The sequence below is a fragment of the Oncorhynchus masou genome, chromosome 5, assembly GCF_036934945.1.
Source record: "Oncorhynchus masou masou isolate Uvic2021 chromosome 5, UVic_Omas_1.1, whole genome shotgun sequence".
NCBI lineage: Eukaryota > Metazoa > Chordata > Actinopteri > Salmoniformes > Salmonidae > Oncorhynchus > Oncorhynchus masou.
This window is the reverse complement of record NC_088216.1, coordinates 7,410,695-7,431,116: the sequence shown is the minus strand read 5'-3', so window position 1 is coordinate 7,431,116 and position 20,422 is coordinate 7,410,695. Positions and strand designations below refer to the sequence as shown.

Sequence of the window (20,422 nt, the reverse complement as noted above, 5' to 3'; positions counted from 1 at the left end):
TGTCTCATGTTAATACTACTCCTAAACACAACCCACCATCACTGTGTCTCATGTTAATACTACTCCTAAACACAACCCACCATCACTGTGTCTCATGTTAATACTACTCCTAAACACAACCCACCATCACTGTGTCTCATGTTAATACTACTCCTAAACACAACCCACCATCACTGTCTCATGTTCATACTACTCCTAAACACAACCCACCATCACTGTGTCTCATGTTAACACTACTCCTAAACACAACCCACCATCACTGTGTCTCATGTTTATACTACTCCTAAACACAACCCACCATCACTGTGTCTCATGTTTATACTACTCCTATCACTGTGTCTCATGCTAATACTACTCCTAAACCAACCCACCATCACTGTGTCTCATGTTAACACTACTCCTAAACACAACCCACCATCACTGTCTCATGTTAATACTACTCCTAAAAACAACCCACCATCACTGTCTCATGTTAATACTACTCCTAAACACAACCCACCATCACTGTGTCTCTTGTTAATACTACTCCTAAACACAACCCACCATCACTGTCTCATGTTAATACTACTCCTAAACACAACACACCATCACTGTGTCTCATGTTAATACTACTCCTAACACAACCCACCATCACTGTGTCTCATGTTAATACTACTCCTAAACACAACCCACCATCACTGTGTCTCATGTTAATACTACTCCTAAACACAACCCACCATCACTGTGTCTCATGTTAATACTACTCCTAAACACAACCCACCATCACTGTGTCTCATGTTTATACTACTCCTAAACACAACCCACCATCACTGTGTCTCATGTTAATACTACTCCTAAACACAACCCACCATCACTGTGCCTCATGTTAGTACTACTCCTAAACACAATCCACCATCACTGTCTCATGTTAGTACTACTCCTAAACACAACCTACCATCACTGTGTCTCATGTTAATAATACTCCTAAACACAACCACTATCACTGTGTCTCATGTTAATACTACTCCTAAACACAACCACTATCACTGTGTCTCATGTTAATACTACTCCTAAACACAACCCACCATCACTGTGTCTCATGTTAATACTACTCCTAAACACAACCACTATCACTGTGTCTCATGTTAATACTACTCCTAAACACAACCCACCATCACTGTGTCTCATGTTAATACTACTCCTAAACACAACCACTATCACTGTGTCTCATGTTAATACTACTCCTAAACACAACCACAATCACTGTGTCTCATGTTAATACTACTCCTAAACACAACCCACCATCACTGTGTCTCATGTTCATACTACTCCTAAACACAACCCACCATCACTGTGTCTCATGTTAACACTACTCCTAAACACAACCCACCATCACTGTGTCTCATGTTTATACTACTCCTAACCACAACCCACCATCACTGTGTCTCATGTTTATACTACTCCTACACACAACCACACCATCACTGTGTCTCATGCTAATACTACTCCTAAACACAACCCACCATCACTGTGTCTCATGTTAACACTACTCCTAAACACAACCCACCATCACTGTCTCATGTTAATACTACTCCTAAACACAACCCACCATCACTGTCTCATGTTAATACTACTCCTAAACACAACCCACCATCACTGTGTCTCATGTTAATACTACTCCTAAACACAATCCACCATCACTGTCTCATGTTAGTACTACTCCTAAACACAACCCACCATCACTGTCTCATGTTAATACTACTCCTATACACAACCCACCATCACTGTCTCATGTTAATACTACTCCTTAACACAACCCACCATCACTGTGTCTCTTGTTAATACTACTCCTAAACACAACACACCATCACTGTGTCTCTTGTTAATACTACTCCTAAACATAACACACCATCACTGTGTCTCTTGTTAATACTACTCCTAAACACAACACACCATCACTGTGTCTCTTGTTAATACTACTCCTAAACACAACACACCATCACTGTGTCTCTTGTTAATACTACTCCTAAACACAACACACCATCACTGTGTCTCATGTTAATACTACTCCTATACACAACCCACCATCACTGTCTCATGTTAATACTACTCCTTAACACAACCCACCATCACTGTGTCTCTTGTTAATACTACTCCTAAACACAACCCACCATCACTGTGTCTCTTGTTAATACTACTCCTAAACATAACACACCATCACTGTGTCTCTTGTTAATACTACTCCTAAACACAACCCACCATCACTGTGTCTCATGTTAATACTACTCCTTAACACAACCCACCATCACTGTGTCTCATGTTAATACTACTCCTAAACACAACCCACCATCACTGTGTCTCATGTTTATACTACTCCTAAACACAACCACTATCACTGTGTCTCATGTTAATACTACTCCTAAACACAACCCACCATCACTGTGTCTCATGTTAATACTACTCCTAAACACAACCACTATCACTGTGTCTCATGTTAATACTACTCCTAAACACAACCCACCATCACTGTGTCTCATGTTAATACTACTCCTAAACACAACCACTATCACTGTGTCTCATGTTAATACTACTCCTAAACACAACCCACCATCACTGTGTCTCATGTTAATACTACTCCTAAACACAACCCACCATCACTGTGTCTCATGTTTATACTACTCCTAAACACAACCCACCATCACTGTGTCACATGTTAATACTACTCCTAAACACAACCCACCATCACTGTGCCTCATGTTAGTACTACTCCTAAACACAATCCACCATCACTGTCTCATGTTAGTACTACTCCTAAACACAACCTACCATCACTGTGTCTCATGTTAATAATACTCCTAAACACAACCACTATCACTGTGTCTCATGTTAATACTACTCCTAAACACAACCACTATCACTGTGTCTCATGTTAATACTACTCCTAAACACAACCCACCATCACTGTGTCTCATGTTAATACTACTCCTAAACACAACCACTATCACTGTGTCTCATGTTAATACTACTCCTAAACACAACCCACCATCACTGTGTCTCATGTTAATACTACTCCTAAACACAACCACTATCACTGTGTCTCATGTTAATACTACTCCTAAACACAACCACTATCACTGTGTCTCATGTTAATACTACTCCTACACACAACCCACCATCACTGTCTCATGTTCATACTACTCCTAAACACAACCCACCATCACTGTGTCTCATGTGAACACTACTCCTAAACACAACCCACCATCACTGTGTCTCATGTTTATACTACTCCTAACCACAACCCACCATCACTGTGTCTCATGTTTATACTACTCCTACACACAACCACACCATCACTGTGTCTCATGCTAATACTACTCCTAAACACAACCCACCATCACTGTGTCTCATGTTAACACTACTCCTAAACACAACCCACCATCACTGTCTAATGTTAATACTACTCCTAAACACAACCCACCATCACTGTCTCATGTTAATACTACTCCTAAACACAACCCACCATCACTGTGTCTCATGTTAATACTACTCCTAAACACAATCCATCATCACTGTCTCATGTTAGTACTACTCCTAAACACAACCCACCATCACTGTCTCATGTTAATACTACTCCTATACACAACCCACCATCACTGTCTCATGTTAATACTACTCCTTAACACAACCCACCATCACTGTGTCTCTTGTTAATACTACTCCTAAACATAACACACCATCACTGTGTCTCTTGTTAATACTACTCCTAAACACAACACACCATCACTGTGTCTCTTGTTAATACTACTCCTAAACACAACACACCATCACTGTGTCTCTTGTTAATACTACTCCTAAACACAACACACCATCACTGTGTCTCATGTTAATACTACTCCTATACACAACCCACCATCACTGTCTCATGTTAATACTACTCCTTAACACAACCCACCATCACTGTGTCTCTTGTTAATACTACTCCTAAAAACAACCCACCATCACTGTGTCTCTTGTTAATACTACTCCTAAACATAACACACCATCACTGTGTCTCTTGTTAATACTACTCCTAAACACAACCCACCATCACTGTGTCTCATGTTAATACTACTCCTTAACACAACCCACCATCACTGTGTCTCATGTTAATACTACTCCTAAACACAACCCACCATCACTGTGTCTCATGTTAATACTACTCCTAAACACAACCCACCATCACTGTGTCTCATGTTAATACTACTCCTAAACACAACCCACCATCACTGTGTCTCATGTTAATACTACTCCTAAACACAACCCACCATCACTGCGTCTCTTGTTAATACTACTCCTAAACACAACCCACCATCACTGTGTCTCATGTTAATACTACTCCTTAACACAACCCACCATCACTGTGTCTCATGTTAATACTACTCCTAAACACAACCCACCATCACTGTGTCTCATGTTAATACTACTCCTAAACACAACCCACCATCACTGTGTCTCATGTTAATACTACTCCTAAACACAACCCACCATCACTGTGTCTCATGTTAATACTACTCCTAAACACAACCCACCATCACTGCGTCTCATGTTAATACTACTCCTAAACACAACCCACCATCACTGTGTCTCATGTTAGTACTACTCCTAAACACAACCCACCATCACTGTGTCTCTTGTTAATACTACTCCTAAACACAACCCACCATCACTGTGTCTCATGTTTATACTACTCCTAAACACAACCCACCATCACTGTGTCTCATGTTAATACTACTCCTAAACACAACCCACCATCACTGCGTCTCATGTTAATACTACTCCTAAACACAACCCACCATCACTGCGTCTCATGTTAATACTACTCCTAAACACAACCCACCATCACTGTGTCTCATGTTTATACTACTCCTAAACACAACCCACCATCACTGTGTCTCATGTTAATACTACTCCTAAACACAACCCACCATCACTGTGTCTCATGTTAATACTACTCCTTAACACAACCCACCATCACTGTGTCTCATGTTAATACTACTCCTAAACACAACCCACCATCACTGTGTCTCATGTTAATACTACTCCTTAACACAACCCACCATCACTGTGTCTCATGTTAATACTACTCCTTAACACAACCCACCATCACTGTGTCTCATGTTAATACTACTCCTTAACACAACCCACCATCACTGTGTCTCATGTTAATACTACTCCTAAACACAACCCACCATCACTGTGTCTCATGTTTATACTACTCCTAAACACAACCCACCATCACTGTGTCTCATGTTAATACTACTCCTAAACACAACCCACCATCACTGTGTCTCATGTTTATACTACTCCTAAACACAACCCACCATCACTGTGTCTCATGTTAATACTACTCCTAAACACAACCCACCATCACTGTGTCTCATGTTTATACTACTCCTAAACACAACCCACCATCACTGTGTCTCATGTTAATACTACTCCTAAACACAACCCACCATCACTGTGTCTCATGTTAATACTACTCCTAAACACAACCCACCATCACTGTGTCTCATGTTTATACTACTCTTAAACACAACCCACCATCACTGTGTCTCATGTTAATACTACTCCTAAACACAACCCACCATCACTGTGTCTCATGTTAATACTACTCCTAAACACAACCCACCATCACTGTGTCTCATGTTTATACTACTCCTAAACACAACCCACCATCACTGTGTCTCATGTTAATACTACTCCTAAACACAACCCACCATCACTGTGTCTCATGTTTATACTACTCCTAAACACAACCCACCATCACTGTGTCTCATGTTTATACTACTCCTAAACACAACCCACCATCACTGTGTCTCATGTTTATACTACTCCTAAACACAACCCACCATCACTGTGTCTCTTGTTTATACTACTCCTAAACACAACCCACCATCACCGTGTCTCATGTTTATACTACTCCTTAACACAACCCACCATCACTGTGTCTCATGTTTATACTACTCCTTAACACAACCCACCATCACTGCGTCTCATGTTTATACTACTCCTAAACACAACCCACCATCACTGCGTCTCATGTTAATACTACTCCTTAACACAACCCACCATCACTGTGTCTCATGTTAATACTACTCCTTAACACAACCCACCATCACTGTGTCTCATGTTAATACTACTCCTTAACACAACCCACCATCACTGTGTCTCATGTTAATACTAATCCTAAACACAACCCACCATCACTGTGTCTCATGTTAATACTACTCCTAAACACAACCCACCATCACTGTGTCTCATGTTTATACTACTCCTAAACACAACCCACCATCACTGTGTCTCATGTTTATACTACTCCTAAACACAACCCACCATCACTGTGTCTCATGTTAATACTACTCCTAAACACAACCCACCATCACTGTGTCTCATGTTAATACTACTCCTAAACACAACCCACCATCACTGTGTCTCATGTTTATACTACTCCTAAACACAACCCACCATCACTGTGTCTCATGTTAATACTACTCCTAAACACAACCCACCATCACTGTGTCTCATGTTTATACTACTCCTAAACACAACCCACCATCACTGTGTCTCATGTTAATACTACTCCTAAACACAACCCACCATCACTGTGTCTCATGTTTATACTACTCCTAAACACAACCCACCATCACTGTGTCTCATGTTTATACTACTCCTAAACACAACCCACCATCACTGTGTCTCATGTTAATACTACTCCTAAACACAACCCACCATCACTGTGTCTCATGTTTATACTACTCCTAAACACAACCCACCATCACTGTGTCTCATGTTTATACTACTCCTAACCACAACCCACCATCACTGTGTCTCATGTTTATACTACTCCTAAACACAACCCACCATCACTGTGTCTCATGTTTATACTACTCCTAAACACAACCCACCATCACTGTGTCTCATGTTTATACTACTCCTAAACACAACCCACCATCACTGTGTCTCATGTTTATACTACTCCTAAACACAACCCACCATCACTGTGTCTCATGTTTATACTACTCCTAAACACAACCCACCATCACTGTGTCTCATGTTTATACTACTCCTAAACACAACCCACCATCACTGTGTCTCATGTTAATACTACTCCTAAACACAACCCACCATCACTGTGTCTCATGTTTATACTACTCCTAAACACAACCCACCATCACTGTGTCTCATGTTTATACTACTCCTAAACACAACCCACCATCACTGTGTCTCATGTTAATACTACTCCTAAACACAACCCACCATCACTGTGTCTCATGTTTATACTACTCCTAAACACAACCACCATCACTGTGTCTCATGTTTATACTACTCCTAAACACAACCCACCATCACTGTGTCTCATGTTAATACTACTCCTTAACACAACCCACCATCACTGTGTCTCATGTTAATACTACTCCTTAACACAACCCACCATCACTGTGTCTCATGTTTATACTACTCCTAAACACAACCACCATCACTGTGTCTCATGTTTATACTACTCCTAAACACAACCCACCATCACTGTGTCTCATGTTTATACTACTCCTAAACACAACCCACCATCACTGTGTCTCATGTTTATACTACTCCTTAACACAATCCACCATCACTGTGTCTCATGTTTATACTACTCCTAAACACAACCCACCATCATTGTGTCTCATGTTTATACTACTCCTAAACACAACCCACCATCACTGTGTCTCATGTTTATACTACTCCTATACACAACCCACCATCACTGTGTCTCATGTTTATACTACTCCTAAACACAACCCACCATCACTGTGTCTCATGTTTATACTAGCCTACCCTTGAAGCTCTTATGAAGCATATACTCAATCATTCTTACGGCTCGATTCAATCCGTATCACTGAAGAACAGTAAAGTAAGAATAGCTAGACTATATACAGGGGATACCGGTACAGAGTCAATGTGCAGGGGCACCGGTTAGTCGAGGTAATTGAGGTGATATGTACATGTAGGTAGAGTTATTAAAGTGACTTTGCATAGATAATAACAGAGAGTGGCGGGGTGGGGGGGGCAATTCAAATAGTCTGGTTAACAATTTGATTAGATGTTCAGGAGTATTATGGCTTGGTTGTAGAAGCTGTTTAGAAGCCTCTTGGACCTAGACTTCCACCCGGCGCTCCGGTACCGCTTGCTTTGCGGTAGCAGAGAGAACAGTCTATGACTAGGGTGGCTGGAGTCTTTGACAATTTTTCGGGCCTTACTCTGACTCTGTATGGTATAGAGGCCCTGGATGGCAGCAAGCTTGACTCCAATGATGTACTGGGCCATACGCACTACCCTCTGTAGTGCCCTGCGGTCGGAGGCCAAGCAGTTGCCATACCAAGCAATGATGCAACCGGTCAGGATGCTCTCGATGGTGCAGATGTAGAACCTTTTGAGGATCTGAGGACCCATCTGAGGTCCAATTTCCGATTTGAGAAGATATATGCAGTGTTTACCATGAATTCAGTCTCTGCGAACGTGGGAACATAGCCTTTAAATTTCAATGGCACTATAGTGCCGAACTTCCGGATACGGATTGAATCGAGCCCTTCCTTTCACTCTAACTTTAGGCCTATTACTCTCAAAGCCCTCATCAATCAATCAATGACATGTATTTATAAAGCCCTTCTTACATCAGCTGATGTCACAAAGTGCTGTACAGAAACCCAGCCTAAAACCCCAAACAGCAAGCAATGCAGGTGTAGAAGAACGGTGGCTAGGAAAAACTCCCTCGAAAGGCCAGAACCTTGGAAGAAACCGAGACAACCAGGCTATGAGGGGTGGCCAGTCCTCTTCTGGCTGTGCCGGGTGGAGATTATAACAGAACATGGCCAAGATGTTCAAATGTTCATAGATTACCAGCAGGGTCAAATAATAATAATCACAGTGGTTGTTGAGGGTGCAACAGGTCAGAACTAAATTTCAGTTGGCTTTTCATAGCCAATCATTCAGAGTCTCTCTACCGCTCCAGCTGTCTCTAGAGAGTTGAAGACAGCAGGTCTGGGACAGGTAGCATGTCCGGTGAACAGGTCAGGGTTCCATAGCCACAGGCAGAACAGTTAAAACTGGAGCAGCAGCACGACCAGGTGGACTAGGGACAGTAAAGGAGACATCAGGCTAGGTGGTCCTGATGCGTGGTCCCAGGTCTTAGGTCCTCCGAGAGAGAGAAAGAAAGAGAAAAAGAGAGAGAGAATTAGAGAGAGCATACTTAAATTCACACATGACACTGGATAAGACAGGAGGAATACTCCAGATATAACAGACTGACCCTAGCCCCCCGACACATAAACTATTGATGCATAAATACTGGAGGCTGAGACAGGAGGGGTCAGGAGACACTGTGGCCCCATCCGACTATAACCCCGGACAGGGCCAAACAGGCAGGATATAGCCCCACCCACTTTGCCAAAGCACAGCCCCCACACCACTTGAGGGATATGTTCAACCACCAACTTACCATCCTGAGACAAGGCCGAGTATAGCCTACAAAGATTTCCCCCACGGCACATAATTTCATGCAAAACGAATATGTACAGTATATACCTCACTATCAGATTCAGATGCAGAAATACTGTCTAAAGTATACAATGCAAGACAGCAAAAGAAAACAACATACTGGAACTTCCAATAGCATCACCATGCCCTTAATAGACAGGCTGGTCTCATATCCTAGACGTAATATAGTAAAATGAAAATCACTCAAATTAGTATGATATGTTACTTTTTGGTATGATTATATGAGACAGACCGTTTTTTCTGGAATAAACAAAAGAATGGTGGATGTCTGACTGTATTACGCGAGCGTCTAGCAACCCCAAGGTCTCGGGTTTGAATCTTATCACTGACATTTTTAGCTAACTAGCAACTTTGCAACTACTTATTAGCTTTTAGCTACTTTGCACATTCTTAGCATGTTAGCTAACCCTTCCCCTTCCCCTAACCAATTAACATAACTCCTAACTCTAATATTAACCTAAACCATAACCCCGAACCTCTAGCCTAGTTACCGTTAGCCACCTAGCTAACGTTAGCCACATCAAATTGAAATACCATATATATCATGCGTATTGGAATTGCAATTCATTACACATGGATTATATATAATGAAAACCAATTTGGATGATGGATATCAACAAATTAATACTTACCATACCAAACGTAACATATCATACTAATTTGGGAGTACTGGGTTTAAGTTTACTATGTTACGTCCATCCCTGAGTCCAGGTTGTAACAGATGACTATGGTTCATGGTTTCAAACAAGTCAGAAAATATACATACAGCATTTTAAGGTTTTATTAAATGTAAAAACAGAGTTAAAGTGGCAATATGCAGTTGCACCATCCCTTCTTGCACCAATTGATAGTTAAAGAATATAACTTTGCCAGCAGCGTACCACCCTGCATACCACTGCTGGCTTGCTTCTGAAGCTAAGCAGGGTTGGTCCTGGTCAGTTCCTGGATTGGAGACCAGATGCTGCTGGAAGTGGTGTTGGAGGGCCAGTAGGAGGCACTCTTTCCTCTGGTCTAAAAAAATATCCCAATTCCCCAGGGCAGTGATTGGAGACACTGCCCAGTGTAGGGTGCCGTCTTTTGGATTGGACGTTAAACGGGTGTCCTGACTATATGAGGTCATTAAAGATCCCATGGCACTTATCGTAAGAGTAGGGGTGTTAACCCTGGTGTCCTTTCTAAATTCTCAAACCATCACGGTCACCTAATAATCTCCAGTTTACAATTGGCTCATTCATCCCCCTCCTCTCCCCTGCAACTATTCCCCAGTTCGTTGCTGCAAATGATAACATGTGCTCAGTCAACTTACCTGGTAAAATAACAGATAAATAACTTATAACTTATAAATGCCTCATGAGCTTAGTTCAACTGTCGTACACCATCAGAATCCAAAATATATGTTTATTTTACTGTTTGTAAATAAAGTAAATGTAAAAAAACACTATACAGCCTGACAACATGGTTATTAACACTATGATGTTTATATCATGGATGGTCAGTCCTTGCTGTTTATGAATTTGAGAGAGGTTCCATTTCTCTCTACTTTTGATCAAAACAAAGGGCAGGGAAACTACTGATTTCACTTTAAGGTGAGAAGTTTTGTAAGTCAACTTAATGGGAGTCCAAGGAAACAAACACAGTGTGAGGTTTCAGGTCTGTGGTTGATACGACAATGAAGTAGTCAGGGAGCATAGAGTTGAATAGAGGGTGAACATGTCACAAAGCCTGTATTAGCATGGTTAGAGGCATTTACAGACTGTCCTAGAAGATGGAGAATTAAAAGATGAACAACCTTAAAATCAAGATAGCCCTCAATGACGCTGCCCATGTTGTCACAGTAGCCATCATAGCAAAGCAAATACGTGCCCTCTGTCCAACTCTATGTCAGAGACCAAGAAGCGGATGCGGAGAGTGCTCCCTTCCTCAATCATACAGGCTGTGTTCAAGAGCATTAACACCGTGTTGTATCGTGGGTAAATTGTGACTGGCTGACTGATCAACAAATAATACGGAGGAGTTATTTATCATCTAAGGTGATTTGTTGATCAGTCAGTTTCGACTTGCCTTAAAAGTCGGCTGCAATGTTGAACGCACCCACATTTAGGTATTTGACAACCAATGATGTCATACACAATATTATAATAACCGTCTACTGTATTGTGGGATACTTATATAAATTCAGCTTTTTAAGATGTTCATGTTAACAGATGATAAAGAATGACAGACTCGGCTGTAATATTTCAAGCAAAATGTATTTTCTTCAACTATGAGCTCATTTACAACTAAATGCATAATTTACACAGAATCACACTGTATCGTAAATAAATAATCATGAATAATTTCACCATAAAACAAGCGTGATTATGATATTATTAATATTCATTTTCATGAATGCCATGGCAAAATAAAATCTGACAGCAATACAAAGTAAATCAATTAACACGTCAGGAGCAACTAGATCCAAGAGCAAAACATTAACAGCTGTTTTCAATATTATCCAAACGAGTTGCTGAGAAAGGTACATTACGTAATACATCCTGGGGGAATGTCCCATTGTAAAAGAGTAGAAGTGTAGTCCATCATATTTATTTTAGATTTATTTATATTTATTTTTTGTCTTCAGTCCAGATTCTGTCGTGTTTCTCTTCAGTCCAGGTTCTGTGGTTCTTCTCTACAGTCCAGGTTCTGTGGTGGTTCTCCTCAGTCCAGGTCCTGTGGTGGTTCTCCTCAGTCCAGGTCCTGTGGTGGTTCTCCTCAGTCCAGGTCCTGTGGTGGTTCTATTCAGTCCAGGTCCTGTGGTGGTTCTCCTCAGTCCAGGTCCTGTGGTGGTTCTCCTCAGTCCAGGTCCTGTGGTGGTTCTTTTCAGTCCAGGTTCTGTGGTGTTTCTCCTCAGTCCAGGTCCTGTGGTGGTTCTATTCAGTCCAGGTTCTGTGGTGGTTGTCTTCATTCCAGGTTCTGTGGTTGTTCTATTCAGTCCAGGTCCTGTGGTGGTTCTATTCAGTCCAGGCTCTGTGGTGGTTCACTATCTCTCTGAGGGGATGTGTCACTGGGTGAGTCTCTCACATTCTGAACAAACACACACTGAATGAGCACTTTATACACCACTTCATAAAATGACACAAACACACACACCTACTGCCTGGATGTCACTCTGGTGACCTGGTATTCTTCTTCAGAGATGTGCACTTGTTACTGTTAGGGTCAGAATGGACACTCTGTAGAGAGAAAGAGGGAGGGAGGGAGGGAGGGATGGAAAATGCATGAGCACTTTGAGACACCTCTATCATTTTCTCTAAACACAAACACATAATAAGAGACTTACTGCCAGAGAGTCGTAGTCAGGGGACATGGTCCTCATCTTCAGACCTGTGTAAGTGTCACTGTTACAGTCAGGATGGACACTCTGTAGAGAGAGAGAGAGAGAGAGAACATGCTAACTGCAAAAATAGTGTGAAAGAGACTGTCGTGATACAGTAGATTAATGTCACCAGGTGTGAAGGTGGAGGTGTAACTAATATAATCACCTGTGTGTCTGTTGTGGCATCACTTCCTCCTGTGTATCTCCTGTAAAGAGGAACAGAGTGAGTTAAGCTCTCTACTGACATCTAGTGGAGGTTAATATACATTTCATATTTAACCCTGGCTCGAAAATACTCACCTCTTCATATAGCAGGAGATGGTGAGGAGAAGAGCTCCAGCAGTCAGGACAGCCCCCACACAGACCACAGGAACCCAGGGAAACACTGCTGCAGGATTTACTGGGTTTAAGTGTTAAGAGGTTAGAACATATATCTGTTTGTATTTATTATGGATCCACTTTAGGTCCAGAAAAATTAAGCCAGTTCTACAATTTTACAACATTACAATACACTCACAATAGATTTCACAACACATTAAGTGTGTGACCTCAGGCCCCTACTCTACTACCACAGATATACAATCCATGTGTAAAGTGTTTATATTTCATACCTGTTAAATCTGTCATCTCACAGAGCACCAGAAATAGACAGAACATGACATACTTACACATGACATTAATATGGACAGGGATGGAAGTCTCTGTCCCTCTAATGTTGCTAGCTTCACAATAGTACTCTCCTCTGTCCTCAGAGCTGAAGTTAGTGATGCTGTAACTCTGTCCTGATGCTTTTGGTGAGGTTACGTTCTTCTTGTACCAGGTGTATTTGTCCACAGGTGGGTTGGCATCACTGCTGCAGGTCAGAGTCACTGAACTGCCCTCCACTAGTTCACCAGAGGGACTGACTGATACTGAGGTGACCTTTGGCCCATCTGATGTAAAAGACAGTGGATTTAAAAAGAGAACTCATTAGGTCAGTTAAAAATGTGATATACATTTTCCACAATTGTAGTTTTCCACACAATTATATTTAGATTCACCTTCCTACTGAATATGATCAATTCAAGTATCATATGGAGCTAAATTCTGTCACTACAATGTTATTATAGTTAATTAAAGGTTTAATCCCCATGTACTTACATCTGACAGTGAGAGTCTCTTCATCAGAGGGGAGATCCTCATGTCCTTCTACAGAACAGGAGTATCTGCCTGTATCCTCACTGCTGACTGAGAACAGGATATAGACAGGAGAGGAGGTGTTGCTGTTTGGTAGAGACTGTCCATTCTTATACCAACTGTAGGCTGTGATGGGGTCCAGTGTACAGTTGGTTCTACATCTCAGTGTGACTCTCTCCCCCTCTGACACAGATGTAGGATCCATCTCCAACACAACATCTGGAGTAAAAGGAACCAAATCATTATTCTCCTCCTATATATGTCCTCTTATGTGAAATGTAACATTTGGTATTTTTTTTACTTCCCTTACTAAGGTAATTACAGTAATAGATGTGAGACGACAGATTACCTGTGACAGTCAGGGAGACAGGTGAGCCAGAAAACTTGTCTCCAGATGTTATGAATCTGAACCTGAACCCAGCAGAGTCACTCAATCTCAGGTCTGTGATTCTCAGGGTACAGTCACTCTCCTTATCCCCAAGGTACTCTATATGACCCTCATACCCTGGCACTGAGCTCAGATCTTCAGCCTCCATACCAGACCATTTAGTAAACCAGAAAGCTTGTTTGATCTCATGGTAACTGGGATATGTGTAAGAGCAGGATATGTCCACTGTTGACCCCTTCAAAGCACAGATACTCTGATGGGTGTAAGTCACACTCCAACACTTCTGACCTTAAATACAAGAAGACAATATAACACCTTATATAAATCTTTCATTACAATATCTACCGATATACACTGATGTTGTTTATAAAGTAGAAAAACAAACAAGTTTAACAGTTTACATTCGTGACAAGCATAATTTGAATAATGATCCATATTAATCGATTCATTGGCATAAGTCTCACAACCTGAAACAAACATGTATGAGATTTTAATTTTAAAACATACTCACACACTGCAGGAGAGAAGATATTCTCATAGCCTTTTACAGCACAGGAGTAACTGTCTGCATCACTAAAGGAGTCTGAGTCCAGGCTGGAAGTGTCCTCCTTTACTTTGTGTCCGTTCTTGTACCAGATGTAGGTGGGGTTGTCTGCCAGAGTACAGGTGGTGATACAGGTCAGTGTCCTCTTCCCTGCCTCTGTGGCAGGAGTCACCTTCACCTGCAGGTCTGAATACAGAGTCAATGACAATAATATAATTAAACCCATTGTAACGACGTTCTTCGTTTGTCGAAAGAGAGTCGGACCGAAATGCAGCGTGTTGGTTACTCATGTTTATTAATGAAACAAATAACGGAACTATACATGAAATAACTAATAAATACAAAAACAGCAAAACGGAACGTGAAACCTATTACAGCCTATCTGGTGCACACTACACAGAGACAGGAACAATCACCCACGAAATACAAAGTGAAAACCAGGCTACCTAAATACGGTTCCCAATCAGAGACAACGAGAATCACCTGACTCTGATTGAGAACCGCCTCAGGCAGCCAAACCTGTAACACACACCCCTAATCAGCTACAATCCCAATAACCAAAAAACCCCACTAAGAATTACAACAAACAATAAACCCATGTCACACTTTGGCCTGACCAACTAATAAACTAAAACACAAAATACTAAGACCAAGGCGTGACAGAACCCCCCTAAGAAGAACCCCCCCCCCCCTCAAAACCATAGGGAGGGTCCGGGTGGGCGTCTGTCCATGGTGGCGGTTCCGGCTCGGGACGTGGACCCCACTTAATAAATGTCATTGTTCCTCCCCTTCGCGTCCTGGGATGATCCACCCTCGCCGCCAACCATGGCCGAATAGTCCTCACCCAGAACCCTACTGAACAGAGGAGCAGCTCGTGACTGAGGGGCAGCTCGGGACTGAGGCAGCTCGGGACTGAGGGGCAGCTCGGGACTGAGGGGCAGCTCGGAACTGAGGGGCAGCCCGGCACTGAGGGGCTGACTGGCAGATCTGGAAGAGTCTGGCTGACTGGCAGATCTGGAAAAGTCTGGCTGACTGGCAGATCTGGATGAGTCTGGCTGACTGGCAGATCTGGAAGAGTCTGGCTGACTGGAAGATCTGGAAGAGTCTGGTTGAATGGCAGATCTGGAAGAGTCTGGCTGACTGGAAGAGTCTGGCTGACTGGCAGATCTGGAAGAGTCTGGCTGACTGGCAGATCTGGAAAAGTCTGGCTGACTGGCAGATCTGGAAGAGTCTGGCTGACTGGCAGATCTGGAAGAGTCTGGCTGACTGGCAGATCTGGAAGAGTCTGGCTGACTGGAAGAGTCTGGCTGACTGGCAGATCTGGAAGAGTCTGGCTGACTGGCAGATCTGGAAGAGTCTGGCTGACTGGCGGATCTGGCTGCTTCATGCTGACTGACGGCTCTGGCTGCTCCATGCTGACTGGCGGCTCTGGCTGCTCCATGCTGACTGGCGGCTCTGGCTGCTCCATGCTGACTGGCGGCTCTGGCTGCTCCATGCTGACTGGAGGCTCTGGCTGCTCCATGCAGATTGACAGCTCTGGCGGCTTCTTGCAGACTGATAGCTCTGACTGTTCCATGCAGACTAACAGCTTTGGCTCCTTGCAGACTGGCAGCTCCTTGCAGACTGGCAGCTCCTTGCAGACTGGCAGTTCCATGCAGACTGGCAACTCCATGCAGACTGGCAACTCCATGCAGACTGGCAACTCCATGCAGACTGGCAACTCCATGCAGACTGGCAACTCCATGCAGACTGGCAACTCTGGCTGCTCCAAGCAGACTCTGATTGAGAACCGCCTCAGGCAGCCAAACCTATGTAACACACACCCCTAATCAGCTACAATCCCAATAACCAAAAAACCACACTAAGAATTACAACAAACAATAAACCCATGTCACACCTTGGCCTGACCAACTAATAAACTAAAACACAAAATACTAAGACCAAGGCGTGACACCCATGAAGTATTACATATAAAATATAAAGAAACCTACCGTGAATATAAATCTATGAGTATGATCATTTGTTCAGTGTTACCTGTGACAGTCAGAGTTGTTCCAGGGAAGCTGTGTCCCCATCTTGATGTCTGTGTGTTGAATATGAACTTGTACTCAGCAGAGTCCTCCTCTCTCAGATCTGTGATTCTCAGATCTGTGATTCTCAGGGTGGAGCGACCTCTCTCCTTCTCTCCAACATACTCCACACGACCTGCATACCCTGGGTCTGTGGTTAGGTCCTCAGGCATCAACTTATCCCTCCACCTGTCACTCTGTTTAGGACTAAACCAGAGTGATGATTTGACTGTATCATAACCACTGCCATAAGTACAGGATATATCCACAACATCAGGGGCAGCAGGTAGGACTCTAGTCAAAAATAGTGCACTCAATAGGGTGCACTCAAATGGTGTCATTTGGGATGCAGGAATTAAAAACTCACATTATCATGGCTTTGAGTGGATGGTGTGTAAATATCATTTGCCATAATAGTTTGGTAATATGGAGTATGTCAGCTGTTTTGGCAGGTAGTATAGTGGTTAAGAGAGTTGATACATAGAACTCTAAATGTGGCACAGGGCCTCATTACTGAAAATGAACCAGGCTCATATTGTGTTGTGTTGTATTGTGCTATATGGTTGTCTATGTGAATACTGTCTGTATGTAATGTGTGTGACGTGTTGCATGTCTGTCTACATCTGTCTATTTAAGATGACATGCTGTATGATGCAACATCTATTTCCTAATGGATACAATAAAGTCATCATCATCAACAACAACAACAACCACATATTGAACAGATCTGTATTACTGTAAACATATTTCTACATTGATTATTCAGAAGCTGTTTTATTCTCAGAAACCCAAATATAGAAGGATAAATGTTCCATCTCTTACGGTCCGTCAAGCTGTACAGCAGCCTAAAGACTGACCACCAGGTTGAATGATAGCTGCTATCACCAAGCTGTACAGCAGCCTAAAGACTGACCACCAGGTTGAATGATAGCTGCTATCACCAAGCTGTACAGCAGCCTAAAGACTGACCACCAGGTTGAATGATAGCTGCTATCACCAAGCTGTACAGCAGCCTAAAGACTGACCACCAGATTGAATGATAGCTGCTATCACCAAGCTGTACAGCAGCCTAAAGACTGACCACCAGGTTGAATGATAGCTGCTATCACCAAGCTGTACAGCAGCCTAAAGACTGACCACCAGGTTGAATGATAGCTGCTATCACCAAGCTGTACAGCAGCCTAAAGACTGACCACCAGGTTGAATGATAGCTGCTATCACCAAGCTGTACAGCAGCCTAAAGACTGACCACCAGGTTGAATGATAGCTGCTATCACCAAGCTGTACAGCAGCCTAAAGACTGACCACCAGGTTGAATGATAGCTGCTATCACCAAGCTGTACAGCAGCCTAAAGACTGACCACCAGGTTCAATGACAACTGCTATCACGAAGCTGTACAGCAGCCTAAAGACTGACCACCAGGTTTAATGATAGCTGCTATCACCAAGCTGTACAGCAGCCTAAAGACTGACCACCAGGTTCAATGATAACTGCTATCAGGTTCAATGATAACTGCTATAACCTCACATGGTCTCTCCTATCATTGCTATGCAGACGACACACAATTAATCTTCTCCTTTCTCCCTTCTGATGACCAGGTGGCGAATCGCATCTCTGCATGTCTGGCAGACATATCAGTGTGGATGACGGATCACCACCTCAAGCTGAACCTCGGCAAGACGGAGCTGCTCTTCCTCCCGGGGAAGGACTGCCCGTTCCATGATCTCGCCATCACGGTTGACAACTCCATTGTGTCCTCCTCCCAGAGCGCTAAGAACCTTGGCGTGATCCTGGACAACACCCTGTCGTTCTCAACCAACATCATGGCGGTGGCCCGTTCCTGTAGGTTCATGCTCTACAACATCCGCAGAGTACGACCCTGCCTCACACAGGAAGCGGCGCAGGTCCTAATCCAGGCACTTGTCATCTCCCGTCTGGATTACTGCAACTCGCTGTTGGCTGGGCTCCCTGCCTGTGCCATTAAACCCCTACAACTCATCCAGAACGCCGCAGCCCGTCTGGTGTTCAACCTTCCCAAGTTCTCTCACGTCACCCCGCTCCTCCGCTCTCTCCACTGGCTTCCAGTTGAAGCTCGCATCCGCTACAAGACCATGGTGCTTGCCTACGGAGCTGTGAGGGGAACGGCACCGCAGTACCTCCAGGCTCTGATCAGGCCCTACACCCAAACAAGGGCACTGCGTTCATCCACCTCTGGCCTGCTCGCCTCCCTACCATTGAGGAAGTACAGTTCCCGCTCAGCCCAGTCAAAACTGTTCGCTGCTCTGGCCCCCAATGGTGGAACAAACTCCCTCACGACGCCAGGACAGCGGAGTCAATCACCACCTTCCGGAGACACCTGAAACCCCACCTCTTCAAGGAATACCTAGGATAGGATAAGTAATCCTTCTCACCCCCCCTTAATGATTTAGATGCACTATTGTAAAGTGGCTGTTCCACTGGATGTCAGAAGGTGAATTCACCAATTTGTAAGTCGCTCTGGATAAGAGCGTCTGCTAAATGACTTAAATGTAAAATGTAAATGTCTATCACCAAGCTGTACAGCAGCCTAAAGACTGACCACCAGGTTGAATGATAGCTGCTATCACCAAGCTGTACAGCAGCCTAAAGACTGACCACCAGGTTTAATGATAGCTGCTATCACCAAGCTGTACAGCAGCCTAAAGACTGACCACCAGGTTCAATGATAACTGCTATCACCAAGCTGTACAGCAGCCTAAAGACTAACCACCAGGTTGAATGATAGCTGCTATCACCAAGCTGTACAGCAGCCTAAAGACTGACCACCAGGTTGAATGATAACTGCTATCACCAAGCTGTGAGGATAAACAGCAAGTGACACACACACACTTTTCTTTTCAGGGGGTAGCTCAGCTTCAATATTGCAGATAGATTGTGGCTTCCATCAATGTAATTGTCTGAATCATTTCCAATTCCCTATTCATATTTGTTGTAAATATATACAAAATATATCAAATATAAATATATATATACATTATATTTAATATATATGAATATATATATACAGTATATATCATATATGTCATTTAAACCCTTTTTCAGGACCCTGTCTTTCAAAGATAATTTGTAAAAATGCAAATAATTTCACAGATCTTCATTGTAAAGGGTTTAAACACTGTTTCCCATGCTTGTTCAATGAACCATAAACAATTAATCAACATTCACCTGCGGAACGGTCGTTAAGACACTAACAGCTTACATACTATCGGCAATTAAGGTCACAGTTAAGAAACTTAGGACACTAAAGAGGCCTTTCTAGTAACTCTGAAAAACACCAAAAGAAAGATGCCCAAGGGTC

The 20,422-nt window shown here is 42.9% G+C and overlaps 1 protein-coding gene and 1 long non-coding RNA gene across 2 annotated transcripts in view; both read right to left on the bottom strand.

Annotated features, from left to right (window-relative positions):
* The window catches only part of LOC135532030 (uncharacterized), a 95,866-nt gene that overhangs the window by 52,840 nt on the left and 22,604 nt on the right, over positions 1 to 20,422 (bottom strand). The gene's annotated exons all lie outside the window — the stretch shown is intronic.
* The window catches only part of LOC135532141 (uncharacterized), an 83,304-nt gene continuing 75,950 nt past the window's right edge, over positions 13,069 to 20,422 (bottom strand). The window contains exon 3 of the long non-coding RNA XR_010454301.1: positions 13,069 to 13,113. This is a non-coding gene — a long non-coding RNA (uncharacterized LOC135532141). The remainder of the gene's footprint in view (positions 13,114 to 20,422) is intronic.